The sequence below is a fragment of the Anopheles arabiensis genome, chromosome 3, assembly GCF_016920715.1.
Source record: "Anopheles arabiensis isolate DONGOLA chromosome 3, AaraD3, whole genome shotgun sequence".
Classification (NCBI taxonomy): Eukaryota; Metazoa; Arthropoda; class Insecta; order Diptera; family Culicidae; genus Anopheles; species Anopheles arabiensis.
This window is the reverse complement of record NC_053518.1, coordinates 34,713,000-34,727,883: the sequence shown is the minus strand read 5'-3', so window position 1 is coordinate 34,727,883 and position 14,884 is coordinate 34,713,000. Positions and strand designations below refer to the sequence as shown.

At 44.1% G+C, this 14,884-nt stretch overlaps 1 protein-coding gene across 2 annotated transcripts in view; it reads left to right on the top strand.

The window, feature by feature from the left end:
* Nucleotides 1-5,887: 5,887 nt before the first annotated feature.
* Nucleotides 5,888-14,884, top strand: part of LOC120901372 — a 53,440-nt gene continuing 44,443 nt past the window's right edge. For both annotated transcript variants that reach the window (XM_040309246.1, XM_040309245.1), the window contains exon 1: nucleotides 5,888-6,487. The gene's annotated coding sequence lies outside the window, so the exon portion shown is untranslated. The remainder of the gene's footprint in view (nucleotides 6,488-14,884) is intronic.

Here is a 14,884-nt window from a genome sequence, read left to right as displayed (position 1 = left end):
GTTGAAGGGGTTTTTTTTTCGTTGTCGTTTTGTTGTTTGCGATGGTGTGAACAGTGGCCGGTAAGGCCGGATGGAATGTAGAGATATGTGGAAGACTCAGAGTAGAAAGGGTTTTCTTGGCTGCGAAGTTTGGGACAGGAGAGGAAAATCCCAAGATGAAGGCTAGGATTAGGATGCGATGGATGAAGATGATTATGTTGTCACACACAACTGTTAATTCGGCTGAGAAGGTGTGTGTGTGTAGGCATAGGAGGGCCATTATTATTGCCAGATCGGTTTCGGATACGCTCGGTGTATCTTTCCTCTCCGCGGTAGTAAATCTATTGGAACATGCGTTTGGAAAAGCGTAGAACGAAGAAGCTATTAATATGTAATGGGCTGACGAGATCTGTTGGCTAAGTGTGTATTCTGTAACACATACACTCACAACTCGTATAACTCGCTTCCCTTTACCGATTGTTTAGCTTCCCTGCTCCTATTGCCCTCTCCATGGTGCGATGATTGGTGGCACCGGCGCTCGTTCGATGGTTGCGTTAAAATTTCCAAAACGACCAACAAATCTATCAGCGCGTAAACTAACTAACACGCGCGAGCACACATTCCCCACGCAAGCGAAATCACTTTTGTGCGAATGCAACTGCTCCCGCACGGCAGCAGAATAGAAGATCAAACAGCCAACACTGAACAGAGCTATTCATATTTCCATTAATCTTGGCAAACAACACAAATCAACAAGCGCTCGCAGTAGGCCGCAGTTTAGAAATTCTCGAGCGGGACGGGGCGCGAGCGCGCGCGCGCCTGTACGATCGCGCTCGCGTAATCCGCACGATTAAACAACCGAACCCATAGTTCCGACACCACCGTCGGACCCACCCGGACAGAAACAAATAAATCTTTTCTTGCAGTGAACGAGCGAGAAAGCGAGTGCTGTCGTACTAGTAGTCACTCCGAGGGCTAGTAATGGAGGGCACTCACTCACTGCTCGCTGGACCCCGGTCCGGATGTGTTGCCTCGGTTCGGTTCTGTTCCGTTTTGCGACTGGCAGCTTGACGATGACGATGAATGAAACCCCGCAGTCTGTACTGGGCGTGTGCAGGGCCACCTGAGTGTGGGACTGTGGCGGGACTGGCATAAAACACGCACAAAGATTTGGAAAACTATGCCGAGAATGATCAAGTGTAGAAATAACAACGAAAACTCTCACACACTCCCCTTTTTCCCGCGTGGCCAGGTACCATGTCTACTACACAACTCAAACTCAAACCACACACACACTAGTTACACGGTCAGAAATAAACTTAATTTATTGTTACAATCAATCTACTTAGGTAAATATATTTCTCACCCCGCTGCTCTGCGTGAGTGTGTGCGGCTGCGTATACTACGCGAGAACAAAACGTTCGCGCGAGATTAAAGGGAAATGTATGGAAAAACGGAGAGTTTGAAATAAATCTTCCACGATCTTCACACACACACACACACACACACGCGTGCGCCAAACGGATCGGCTGGGGTTCTGTAGCTGTTCCTTGTTTTAAGCAGCTCCAATTCCAATTGGAATGACCGGTTGCAATGTTTAGTGTCCCGGGTTCGGCGTATGATGGATTTGACAGCTTGTTTAAGCTACGAGTGAATTGTGTCTGAGGGCCTTTGGCGGAGCACGCTTTGGCGTGGGCCAATTGTTTAGTGTACGAGGGGAAGAGCATGTTGATGCTTGAGTAGAAAGAGCTCTTAAGGCTAGCGGTTTTTTTGTTGTTGTATGTGTGTTCGTTATGTTGTTTGGCGAGTGAAATGTTGTACAGCTACCATTTCTACATCAAACACATGGTGAGTGATAAATGTTGATTGCATTTTTAAGCAGCTCTTTATGTACTGTTTTCTTGCCATAGGAATTATTGACCAATTCTATGTTGGTGTTTATTTTTTGCTGATTAAAATGTGTCAATTTGAGGTCAAAATTCTGCAAGTTTTAGTTTGAAACAAATTCGGGAAGTAATGATAGCACGAGTGTGAGATTGTTACATATTTTTTGGATTTAGATTGCAATTTGGTCCTGGAGACATCATAATTGTTCAAATTCTGCATGGTAATTTTGAGCAGAATAGAACTAGAAGATGTTAGTGATGCGGTTTTCCCTTGATTGGAAGCTATGAATGGTCTCTGGTAGTATTTCTTAGTTCTTCTTCTTATTCTTTGGCATAAAAACCCTGCCTTCTTTGTTGGCCTGCCTTGTACCCATTAGTGAGGTGAGCTTGGCTTTCAGTGACTTATTGTTACCATAGCAGGATAGTCAGTCTTACGTATAGGAGCATGGTCTATTCGGGGCTTCAACCCATGACGGGAATTTTGTTAAGTCGTAGTTGACGACTGTACCACCAGACCGGCAATTTCTTAGTATTATCTGAGAATTCGACACATTGTAACTGCATAATGCATTTATAAAAACATGTAAGATTTTATTAAGAATGTCCTTAACGATGCTAGTTTGAGATACATTTTCCCATTTTATGCGATAAAGGTGTGAGAAGAATTTCTCCAAAATCTGATCTATTTAAGATCTTCCTCAAAACTACTAAGAGCCATAAACGTATCATGATTTTCCATATCTGCAGAAGGACTCTTTCTTGAATTACAATCTTTAGACTTTATAATCCTCATCAATACCGATTCTCCTCAACAAGGGTTATTTCGATTCGGGTTTGTGGTGTTGAAGATATGAAAAAAGAGTATTGAAATGCCCAAGCAGGATATTCTGTCAATACCCTAAGTAGAAGAAGATATCCTAGTTACAATAACATTACTTTTGTCCTGTTTAAATCTCATGATACTGAGTAGACAGTCATATAATTAGAGTGATATATATCTATTTCATACAAAATAATCCAAGAAATTATGAATTTGTTTTATATAAAAGGCATTTAAAGCAGATGCCTTATTAAATCTTGCTGGAATTTGATGTACCTTTTAAAGTAATACACAATGTGCACCTAATTAGCCGATCCACGAAAATCCCAGAGATGAAACAGATAATTTAACGATATTCCAGTTGTATAGAGCATAAACTATATGGCTCAAAGATTAACTGAATGTGACAACTGATGTCTATTCTAATGCGCTGCCATCCGGCGATTGTTACTACCACGAAACACAAGAACTAATTTTTATTACATCCCATTAATGTGACCATTCCAACTAGGCGCTTCCGTTAATTCAAACAAACCTTCGGGCGCTTCCAGAGAATCAAATTCACTTTAACGCCGTTTGTTTTGTATAATCACCATCCCGCAAAAGCAAAACTGCCAACTAAGCGTATCAAACAACCGAACGCGGCGGCACTAAACTCGGCTCTCGGGGAAAAAACAAGTGTCCTCGGGGCGCGTAGCGATTAACCTCGGTCTGTTCGGTTCGATCGTAAAACATTAATCCACCACTCGCAACGGAAGCTGGGCCTGTGGGTTGGCCATAAACGGTAGCACCATATTCGCTTTCATGTTGGTAAATTGTTTTCCACTTCCTTTTTTCGCTCCACGGCACTGGTTTTAGTACACACGCCAAAGTGAACACACTGCTTTGCTTGCTTTGGAAGTAAGAAAGCAAGAAAGCAAGAAAGCATCCTTCAGCAAGAAAATCCCCATTCCCCAATTTTCCCCCCAAAAAACGTCCTTTGTTTGCGTTGTGTTGAATGTTGCTTAAAACGGAAAATAAATAGCACCCACCAAACGAATTATTAGTGCCTATTGGCGTTGTTTGTATTGTGTGTGTGTTTGTGTGTTTGCGAGTCATTCGGGAAATGAATTTTCTTTCATTTCATCTAGCAGGTCCCTTCATCTGCAAGGCCCCAACCCACCGCATGTTGTTACATCAATTGACAGGCTTGAAGGGAAATCGACTTCGAGAAAACGAATCAAATTCCAGATTGTCTCTCACCGTCGGTAAGACGACGACGGCCAAGACTGATGATGACGATGTGCTATGATGGTTTGGTGTCCCATCCCATCCCATCCCATCCAGACTCTCTCTCTATCTGTCTCTGCCCCACTCTGCAGTGGAAATGGGTGAGCCCGTGTCGATTGCGTGGATGTAAACAATCATTTCGAGCTCGTCAAAAACGAAGTCCGCCACTGATTATGTACCGGGTGTTGTTATGCTAACAATTCTACCCTGTCTCTCTCTCCCCCCCGCTCCCCCTGTGCCTTAGTTTCCACGTCGGTGGCGGTGTTCTTTCGCCGTCAATCATCAAACGATTTTCCGCACGCAAGGTTACTACAACTGCTCTCAGGCCGTTACTACTACTAGGCAACACCCGAAGAAGATGATCTTGATGGGGTCCAGCGGAGAAGTTTCGACCGTAATTCCACTTACAAACACACACCCGAGAGGGGTGTGAGGGCGTGTGCGTGTGTATGGTATGGTAGGCCGGGGAAATCGGGGGAAAAACAAACAAGAACTCGCGATGAGAATCGCTTTCTGTGTTTCAATTTCCAAGCCAGAAACAGTCAAAAATACACACACACAGAGGCACAATTCCAGCACTGCCGTCTTGCTTTGCATTTTAATCCCCGAAGCTCCCCGGAAGTGGAAAGCTGAAATGAGCTGAAATTTTGCCAACAGTACCGTTCTCCACTTTCTTATGCCCCTTGCCTCCTTTTTGGTCGCACTTGATTTGACACTTAAACTCCATGACATGCGTGACGGAACAGGCATCGCATGTTGCGCATCGTTGGTGCGTTACTTGCGATTAGATCCTCCAGTATTCCAAAAAAGGAACGGGTAGGTTGAAATCAAAAACCGGGTGGGAGAGAAGAAATTTTGCCCAGACAAGAAGAAAGGGCTCCGATTTGTTTGTCTTACAATCGAATGCATTAAGCTGATGAAAGGGTAGAGCCGTGCTCTAGTGGGAATTAAAATCTTCAACTTTTCCTGAAGAAAAGACAGCAGAAAAGGGGATCTTAAGCGCATGTACTCATTTCACCCTTTTGTTTGATGATCTTAATCATGTCTGTGATACAATCATCTGCCTATGATTTGGGTACGGAAATGAACTTCAGATTTTCTCAAATTTTCCATCGAATTGTTGAGCAGTTCAGGTCTGCTTTTTCTTTTCTCTCGCTCTCCAAAGGTAATGTTCTCCCGCACGACTCCACAGTCCGTCTCACTTGCGCCCCATTGGAAAAGAAGCGTTCGCTCGTGAGGTGCGGAAAAACGGTAGCAAACACAATGGCACAATGGTTGTAATGGTTGCCCCTGCTCTCCTTACCCTTCACCCCGCCGAGAAATTGGGTTGGGAAAATTGCGCTGCGAAACCAGCGTTTATCCCGCTTGCGCACAATGCACGCCCGCCGGCGGAAAGAATGAAAGCGCGGCTGCTGGTATTGTCACCGTGCGCGCGATGCTGCTGTCTTTCCCATTTTAGTGAGAGAGAGAGCGTGAGATGAGAGTTGTGGGAGAGTGAGATAGAGAGAAAGAGAGAGAGAGGGCGATTCATCACCATACAGGAAGTGAGCTGCTGTTTTGTTGTGCCTTCGGGCTCTATTATCAAAAACCCTCCGCGAACACGCGTGAGAGCGTTCAGCCGCGGTTCGATGTCTCTCAGGACGGATGAGAATGTAACGTGACGTTGCGACTGGTTCTGATTAGAAGAGGGGTCGGCAGAAGACCGGCGACGGTGGGCAATCAGGATAGAGGGATAAGGAATTCCCTACCGTGCCACCGTGTTGTTTAGTGCAACAGCATCCCCAGCAGGCTGAGAGAAGAACAATACTCTCGCGTGCGAAAAGAAACCTCCTCAAGATGCGAGCGAGCTAGAGAGAGTGAGCAAGAGAAGATGAAAAAGAGAGAGCAAGAGCTTTGGTGGGTCCGCGCGATGACGACAGGCACGGTGACGCGCGATTCCCGTTTTGCATTCGGCTCTTTTCGCATCACGGGCTTCAATCGGTGTGGATGCTGTGCGCGTCCGGTATAGAGAGTGACACGGTGACACGGCGCGTCTTCCTTGGATAACTCTCGCCGTACGCAGAACAGTTGCGCCCAAGTTGTATGTGTGTGTGTGTTCGGGGTGACAGGAAACAGAGCGTGTGTATTGTTTAAATGTGCCGAAAGGTGTGTTTCTTCTATCAGCGAGATAGTAGCCGTGGAGAGGTGCCACATTGAAATGAATTGTCAAAATTGAGGTGAATTTCCGAAGACTGAACAAAAAAACAGTGCAAGTGGAAGTGGAAAAAGTGCTATTTTGTGCATGTAAATGTACAGTGAAGGAGTGTTTTAACTAACTAGTGTCACAAAAACGTACCTTTGCATCAGTGAGGAGTGCTATTGTAGCTACACTAATAGCAAACAGTGCGTGTAATAAGCTTAAAAAGTGTCTAGAACGTGGCCAGTCCCGTGGCGTGGAATAAAAAAACGGTGTCTAAAGGAACTCCGGCGGGACTCGGAAAGCGCTCTCGGACGGGAGTACCACAGCATACCAGAGGAGCGTCTGCAATTTGGGGTGAGTGCTCATTCCTACAACAACAATTCATTCCTGATGAGCTTATCTTTCTGTTAAAAAAAAAAAAAAAAAAAAACAATTTCACCATCGATTCGGCATGGAGTGTCGCTAAGGACTAACCTCAGTGGAGCAAATGGAACTAATCAACAAAAGGTTTTGTGGTCTAGGTCTAGGCGATTGTCTGTCTGTGTGCACAGTTGAAAGGTCAGTTCCATTTCGAAAATCAAACGCTGGAGACAAAACAAAATTAGCAGTGTGTTACTATTTTGTACACAACACTACAAAAAAACTACTACTTCAGATTGTTTTGATTCAGTCTGCTTCAAACAATCGGCATCCTTTCCCCCTTGCGTAACCATAATCTAGCAATTAGAAGAAAAGGAGCATTAAAACAAGTGTAAAAAACACAATAAAAAAAACACACATATCAACTCGTCACGGATGCACTTGAGTTGTTTTTTATGTTTTTTAATTTTGGCTCGAATTTATGCTCACCCCCCAACACGTGATTAACAATGCTCGTCTGTTTTGATAACGAGCAGCGTGACGAAAATAAGAAGCTGATGGGTTGTCTAATTTTTTGCCTCCACTTTTGTCCGTCTCCCATTCCCATAGTTTTTTGTTGCCTGTTTTGTCTGAGGAGATGAAATTTGAGCGGAAAATCAAAGTCAACAACACAACAACAACACAGTGGAGCCGATAAGATGATAAGTGATGTAATAATTCTTTTCGGCTCTCTTCGCACGTGTTTTATAATTCATAGCGTGTGTGTGTGTGAGTAATCGAAATAACGAACTTTGCTGTTTTTTTATTTGTTCGTCTTCCATACTTTCAACTTACAGCTAGAGATAATTTGTGCGTTAGTCTGTTGAAGCTTCTTTCCGTCCTCTCATTGCTATGGAAAATTACGCCCAGTGTGTGCACGTCTGGCACGAGGTCACAACTGTTTTCTAGCGAATCCAATCATCTTTATGGATGTGTTTTTTTTTCGGGCCAAGGTGGAGGAGCAAATGGAAAATGGAATGGAGAAGACTTTTTGCCTTCCTTTGGACGATTGCTTTGCACCAAACTGCCCCCAACACACATCAAATGTCGTTCTTCATTTGTTTCCCGCTTCAAAGTGTTTCCCGTCCAGCCTACTAGTATGTACACGCAGACACACACACGCACAAACAACACGCAGGATGTGAGAGGACCTTTCACGGCCATTTTTTCACCAGTAGGAATATTTCACCTGCCCCGAAATGTGTGCGGGCCGTGTATTTATTTATGCTGACATGGAAGTCCATTATCCACAATCTCCCTTATCAACCGCCCGAGCGACGCGTGATACGAATGTGTGCGCGTGTGTGTGTGTGTGTGTGAAACGATTTTCCTTCCTTCACCCTCGCAGCCCATTTCCATTTTCATCCGCTTCATTGGAAAATGCGGAGGGGCAAAAAGTGGAAGGAAAAGCCGCTCCAGCCAGCCCGCGCTGTTGTTCACCTGTCCGATTGGGCGATTGGGATGATATTTTCGGTTCGGTTTGGTGGCCACGCGTTTGCCCTTACGCAGCCCTCCGTAATCCATTTCCATTTACCCCAATAATTTACGGTTATCTGTTTTCCTCATTTTTCATTTCCATTTCCTGCCCGGTCCGCCTTTTTTGTCCTGTCCCGCCCGTTCTCGGCGCTCTATCTCGGTACCGTGTGTAGGTGTGTGTGTGTATGACCATCCGGTCTCCGGACTCTCTCGCTGCCCTTTTTGATAATGCTCCTGTTCGACAACAACATCATCATTGCCATCATCATCACCATCATCGCTAGGAGCTCCTTTCTGCGTTTGTGAGTGTAATGTTTGGTTTGGTCCTTCTTGTCGTTTTGTCGTTCAACAGGGAAGGGCCTTTTTGTGTGTGTGCCTCGCTTCTTTCCACAAACCGCTCAACGTCGTCGCTTCGCTGTTTGGTTTCATACAATTTTCATTTTCATTTTTTGCCCCCGCGCGCACACACCTTTGCGTTTTCCATCGGGTGGAGTGGATTTGTTTCTTTTTTCTTTTTCTTCCTTTGGTCCGTTTTTTCCATGCCGTCGTTGTTGTCCCACCCGAATCCCGATTATGTTTTCATTTCGTTCAATTCTTCAACTCCAGCCCAATCCTTGTGGCGGGGTCGTCGGTCGCTGTTTTTTTTTTCTTTTTGCACCCATCCATCTCACCCTCCACAGAGGGTGCTGAAGTCGGCGGGATGATGCGTCGGCGTGGCTTGGTGAATGCTTTTTATGTTCGATGCGAGGGTTAGCAGCAACAGTGCCCGGAGGCTGCTACGGTTTCGTCTGCGGCGTCTGCGGCACAGGGAGAAGGTTTTTTTGTGGGGTGCGCTATCGATTTTTCACGCCCAAAGGGAGAAAAAAGGCAACGGCAACAAAGACGACTCTTTAAGGTAGCAGTTTTAATCGTGAGAGACAATATCAGACAATGTACACACTTGCCGAGGAGTTTAAAAATGAGTTATTTAATGCTCATAAAACGAAGCCTCCGGTGGGACAGTCCCAGAAAGAGTGACACAATTTGTTGATACCGAGGAAAAGATACATTGCAATGAATTAGCAAAACATTAGCGCTTGTGTTTTATTTTTTTGTATTTTTGTCTCGTATCGGATGAAATTTTTGAAGCGCTTTTTTTGGCCACAAACACACACACACGCAGAGAAACAGAAATGGGAAAGGGATTTCGGGAGAAACAAATGATTTCAACATGCAGCTGGCCGCTTAACAACCGCTCGAGCTCTTAATCGAAACCCTTTAACCCTAATTAAAACGATTTTTAAACTCCTTCCCCTCCCAGCCATGCAGAGTAATGATGGTGACCCGGGGGGGGGGGTGGGAGTGCCGCGATGTCGCTGGAAGGGAAAATTTACATAAATTACAGTGCGACGATTTAAAACGGCGTGCCATTTTTGGACAGCGCCGTTTGGGTTTTTGATGCATCCCAGGCACAGGCAAGCGGCGGGGCAAGGTGCAGTGTGGGAGCCATCAACCCCCGGAGAGGGTGGAGGGAAACATCAAAGCGAGGCAACAACAGCATGCCAAAACGTTGCGCGCCGCGGCTCTTCGTGTCGCAAGCGCGTGTGAATATCGTAAAAAAGTCAGTTTGAATTTTTCGCCCAGCACGGGTGAGCGTTGTGCGTTGCGGTTAACGTGCCGTTTAAGACAAGACGTACTCCTGATTCCTGATTGCCAGCAGCGAAGTTTGTGCGTCGATACAAAAGTAAGGAAAATACAGGCATGGGGCGCGAGGTGGCAATTAAAAACGTCGGCTCCGTTCCGAACGCTTTGCGCGCGGTAATGATGCGGTCCGGGGAGCTGTAAAACATTGTCACCAGTGGTGATGTGTTTTCCTCTGTATTTAACCCGCTTTTTTTCAACTACTATTGCATCGTGTGAGATATAAAGCTTGGGCGGTGGGCTCGTATGAATGGATGCAATTTATTCACTTTCTGCACCGTACCGGATAAACCGGGGGGTGGGGAAAAAATGGGGAAGTTGTGTTGTACATAGTTGTAATTAATTTCCTTTTGAAACTCCTTAACCCCAACGAAACGCTGATGAGCAAACGTCAAAACTGCTCGGCAAAGCAGCACCAACCATTTTAAATTGCATGTTCTAGGCAACCCGTCAACGGTCCATTCAGCGGCAGCCATTCCCGAATCGATGGCCGTTAAAACAACGATGGCCCCAAAACAGAGGTAGATGGAAAGTGGAAATGGTAAAATCGGTACAAAAGTAACGCCGTTTGCGAGAAAGGAGAATTTGTTCACTGTTTTATGATCGGCTGCCATTATCGGCCGCATGTTTCCGTCCGTCGTTTCCTTAACGCTCCTGAACGCTGTTAAGCTTCCCAATTTCAGCAATTTTAGCGCTCCAATGCATCCCCACCATTAACTCGTACGTTGCTGCATCGGGTCGCAGTTTTTCTCACACCAAGCAGTTCTGCTGCAGCTCCAGAACGTTTAAACGTTTTATTTGAAATTTTCAATTTTCAACTCAAACCCCCGTGTGCAGTGTGGATGCATTTTTGGCGCGCTGTTACAAAACGGTTCGGTTGTATCGTTTTATGACCGTTTTTAATGGTGGGAAGCGAAGGTAGCTTTTTTTGTCTTTGGTCCGGCAAAACTGGCCCTGGCACATTGTTTGATTGTGGCAGCTCCCATCCTCTGCTGTGCTTCGTTCTAGTCGAGTCAGAGCATGCTTTTGGAGGTGGAAAATTAGACCATGGGTCGTGAGTGTGGTTTGGCACGTGATTAGCCGATTGATTGGTACGCATTCGGATGGAATTCAAATTGACTCGTAATGGAATGTAGGTGTTGATGGGTAATGAAATTTTGCATCGCCGCCTTTTGCTTCCGACTGGGATGGTTTTGTGAGGGAATTCAGGGATACGCAATCATGCAGCAAATAAGGGGGCTGAGTTTTGGGTGATACATTTGCATGTGTGAAAGACAGTAACAGAACGTGAAAAAGCTTGGAAAATTCCATTTGTTTGTCTGTGTCTCGTTTAATATATGGGCCTTGTTTTACGCATTACGATTAACTGAAAACAAATGCAATGACAATTTCAATTTATTGGAATTTCTTGCTCTGAGGATAATAAGAAGTCCTTGTCCTGAACTGTATTTGTTTCTTTGGCATCTTTGGAAAATGAATTTTGTTATTGAACATTAACTTCGAATTAACTTCAAATGTTTTAAACATTCGTTATGTTTTTTTAATGCAAATCGTACCATACAATATGATAAACGTACCTATAGTGGTGGTGGTACCAATAGTGGTGGTATTGCACAAAAAGTGGTAGATATGGCAAATTAAAAGTAATTAAGTTATTTATGTTAGTGCGAAATGTTCTCTAGCCTTTAACAAAGGGTTTAAAAGTAAAATGGGGACATTCCGTTACTTAATGACCTAAAAATCCATTATTTTGTGAAATGTGTCAACATTTTGCCAAAATCCTTAGGATTCCATAACGAAACTCAAATCTTTTTCAACGTTCTAAATGACCACATAGCAACGCAATTATTAGTTTTTTTTAAATATAATTTTTATTAAATATAGTTTTATAAAAATTATTGCCTTTTGACCATATTTACGTATTTTTAAGTGTTTTATACGATAGTGTTATTAAAGGTACCCAAGGCATGTTCCTATAGTGGTCTTAGTTATAAAATCAATAAAAACATGACATTTTAGATTTTTTTTCGACGATATTTTTGACATTTCGTACTTGTATCATTAAAATAAGCAACAGAAATGAGTTTGTGACAGGTGTTATACAGTACTTTAGTCATTATTTTCATCAATCAAATTAATACATTTTTTTACAATCAAATTACGAAAGAAACCAATATTATGACTGTAATCCTTGCTATTACTACGAAAACAGCTTCAAAATTTAGTTTCACTGATATTATACACTGTTTTTGAGGTATCTTTGTTTACCACTATACTATAGGAACACAATACGATGACTATAGGAACCATACCACCATTATAGGTACTACGAAGCAGTCACAAAAATATGTATTTTTTCGTAAAATTGATATGTGTTTCATGGTAAAAATGGTTGTGATTGCAAAGATAAAACAAATTCCAATTGCTATGTGTTAAAATATTCAGAAATTGTCCTTCCTGACACTTTAAATCCATTAAAACACATTTGTACCACTACAAATTGCACCACTATTGGTCCATTTACCCTATTGCGAAATGCGGTGTTTGACGCTAAATTGAAATGCAGTCTGCATAGTTGCTATTCATTTCTTTAAGTCAGCCATTTCTGCAATTAGTGAAAATTAGTTTACATCCACTAGATTTTTCTTAGCTTATTCAGGAGAGATCTTGTATGTTACATTTCTACAATAATACAGAGTTATCCATGAATGTTATACGTAGGACTGACTATCCTGCTATGGTAACAATAAGTCATAGAAAGCCAAGCTCACTTCACCAGTGGGTACAGGCAGGCCTTGACCGACAACGGTTGTTGTGCCAAAGAAGAAGAAGAAGAAGATCCATGAATGTTTGGTTATTTCCTGAAAATATTTGAATGCATCACAATTTTTTTTGGGTGAGTTCTCACGGGTTTTTGTCGTTTTCCAGAATTTGTTGGATCAATTGTATTGATGTCCCATCGGACGATACCAATAAATTATGGGAACAAGCCAAACATCTATGGCATACGGTGAATAAAGCGTGAGACGATCTCAAACAATCACGGAAAACAGTCCTTAAATTGTGGGAAATCTTGTAAATGAAACCTGTAATTATATCACTGTTTTCCAAGCTTGAAATTTCGTATTAAACTATCATTTTATAGTAGAGGCGAAAGAACTCGAAAGAGCAATTTAGTGCATCTTAGCAACAGAAGAACGAAATAAAGTGCAATTGAATTTTTTTGCTGGGTTGAACCCTTTAGTAACAAGCAACTCTGTTTAATCTTTTTTCGATCACAATCTCAAAACAATAATTAAAATGATGCTTCACATAGTAATGTTGGGCTCTCTCTCTCTCTTTCCAACACTGCATTATCTACTTGCAGTCAATTAATTGCAATTGTCTGTAACTTCTCTCCCCACTCTCACACTCGCTCCACAACACAATCCAACCCACCGAAGACTCGCACTTTCAAACTCCTCCCCTGTTGTGCCCACACTGGCCCAGAAAACGCCGGGGAGGGGAGGGGGAAACACAAATATTTGTTCTGGAAAATATATGTCATAAGATAAACCCGCTCGGCCCCCATTCCCAATCGACCGGAGGTGTGTTGCATCTTCAAACGATCGCGATCGCGTTGCGCGGGAAAAAGGAGTTGCGTCGGGGCAGTAAGGCAGTACGGTACGGTACAACGGAGATGCTCAGCATACAGCATTTATATATCGTTTCTATTTACGGACCCTTCTTCCATCGCGGGACTCGGCTTATTATAAACAAAACTTTTTCACCACTTCCTCCCCTCCTTTTCCCAATTTCTTTTCTACTTTCATCCCCCATCTTGGGGCTGCTGCTAAAGGTTTGCGCGTTTCGCTGTTGTTTTGTTGTTTTTATGGAATTGTTTTGAAGCGGTTATTCTTAAAGGGCTGGGCATGGAGAGTGCATTTGAGGGGAGGGGGGGAGTATTAGTAGTTTTGAAGTTCTGAAGGTTTCGGACTTCCGCTCCCGCCCGGTTTGAGGTTAACGGGCGATCCACTTAGGGCCTGCAGCCGTGTGGAGCAGTGCACTGGTAGTGCGGGATAGTTTTAAATGCTTTCTTGTGATCTTTCGCGTGCCGTGCCGGTTTCTGTTAATCATGCTACCCCAATTCCCTTCCCCCCTTTAACATTATCATCCCTGGTCTGGATGGGGGAAAGCAACGAAACAAGAAGCGATACTCTGGATGGTGGCAAAATTCTCTGCCCTTCCTCTGCCTACGGCTGTTTTATGTTTCCAAACAATCAATTTTCACTAGCCGTAAAATGATGGGCTTTACCACCCGACCCCTCCCAATGGCGATATGATGGAATGCTCCATCATCGATGCAACGCATTGCACATTCGGAGAGGATGTGTGTGTGTGTGTTGCAAGCCGAAAGGTACGCAAAAGGAAACCTCAAACCTCGCACGGCCTGTGGCGTGTGGCGCAACGGATCATATGCTACGATCGCACCACACACCACACCGATCGAAAGATCTTCTCCGATGATCGAAGTGGGATTCCCTTCTCTCCCCCTCATTTACCCTCCCCCTCCCCCAAACACTGGGTAAAATAATGACGGAACGGCATCACTTTGTTGGCCTGCATCGACCGCACTGTTTGCGCAATACCGAATTAGAATACGAGTCCGGCCCGGCCCGGCGGTGATGATTGGTTTTCACAGCGCACCCGAACACACACACGCACACAGAAAGAAGAGAAGAGAGAGAGGAGAAGAAAGGCCGCTACGGAAGCCGAATAAAAATATGATGTAACAGGTAATTAAAAGTGGAAAATATCGCCATTGTGAGGCGCGGCGCGAGCAGAGCGCACAAGCAAAAGAAAAACCCCTACAACAACGGGTGGGGGGGGGGGGGGGGGGAGGACTGATTGATGGATCGATCTCGGGGAGTAGAATTTGGAAAACGACTTTCCAGAAAACAAGGGAGTTCTCGTGTGTGTGTGTGGGGAGGGATGTTACAACGCGGATGGATAAACGGACAGATGAATCGTGTCGAGTGAGCTGAGCTCGTCCGCGGAGTAAGAATGAATGATGGACGCTGGGACAGGCTGATGGTGCATGAAATGAGCGTGTATGTGTGTGTGTCGACCACACGGTGCGGTGGAAAACTGGTACGAGTCATAAATTACTTCCCTTTGCATTTCCCTATTATCCCCTCTCAAGAAAGACAGTTAAAG